We start from the raw sequence: 1,006 nt of genomic DNA on the forward strand, positions 1-1,006 counted from the left end.
GCGCTCGAGGCGCGCGTCAACGGTGACGAAACGCCCCAAAACGCCCCAAAATAGCCCAAAAAGACCCAAAAACCCGGGAATTTGGGTCATTTTGGGGTGGGAGTTGAGGTTCTGGGCAGTTTCCTGGGGTTTTTTTTGGGAGTTCCGTCAGATTCTGGGGAGTTCTTGAAGGTTTTTGAAGGTTCCTCAAAGTTCTTCTGGAGTTCCTCAAGGGTTTTTTTGGGGGTTTTGCCTTTTTTTGGGGTTTTTTTGACTTTTTTTGGAGTTCCTCAAAGGTTTTTTTGGGGTTTTTTGACTTTTTTTGGAGTTCCTCAAGGGTTTTTTTTTGGTTTTTTGACTTTTTTTGGGAGTTCCTCAAAGGTTTTTTGGGTTTTTTTTACTTTTTTTGGGGGTTCCTCAAGGGTTTTTTTGGGTTTTTTGACTTTTTTTGGAGTTCCTCAAAGGTTTTTTGGGGTTTTTTGACTTTTTTTGGGGTTCCTCAAAGGTTTTTTGGGGTTTTTTGACTTTTTTGGAGTTCCTCAAAGGTTTTTTGGGGTTTTTTGACTTTTTTTGGAGTTCCTCAAGGGTTTTTTTGGGTTTTTTCACTTTTTTTGGAGTTCCTCAAAGGTTTTTTGGGTTTTTTGACTTTTTTTGGAGTTCCTCAAAGGTTTTTTGGGGTTCTTCAACATTTTTTGGGAGTTCTTCAAGAGTTTTTTGAGTTCCTCCAGGTTTTTTAGGGTTTTTTCAACATTTTTGGGGTTTCTTCAACATTTTTGGGAGTTCCTCAAGGTTTTTTGCCGTTCCTTCAGGGTTTCCCATGGATTTTGGGGTGGCTTTCTTGGATTTTTTGGTGATTTTCATGGATTTTGGCATTCCCACAGATTTTGGGTTGATTTCCCTGGATTTTGGGATGGTTTTGCTGCATTTTTGGGTGATTTTCCTGGATTTCGGGGCCGTTTTTGTTGATTTTTTGGTGATTTTCCTGGATTTTGGGGCAATTTTCATTGATTTTTTTGCCGATTTTTCA

This window comes from Pyrgilauda ruficollis, unplaced genomic scaffold (assembly GCF_017590135.1).
Source record: "Pyrgilauda ruficollis isolate IOZ18807 unplaced genomic scaffold, ASM1759013v1 scaffold1629, whole genome shotgun sequence".
Taxonomy (NCBI): Eukaryota; Metazoa; Chordata; class Aves; order Passeriformes; family Passeridae; genus Pyrgilauda; species Pyrgilauda ruficollis.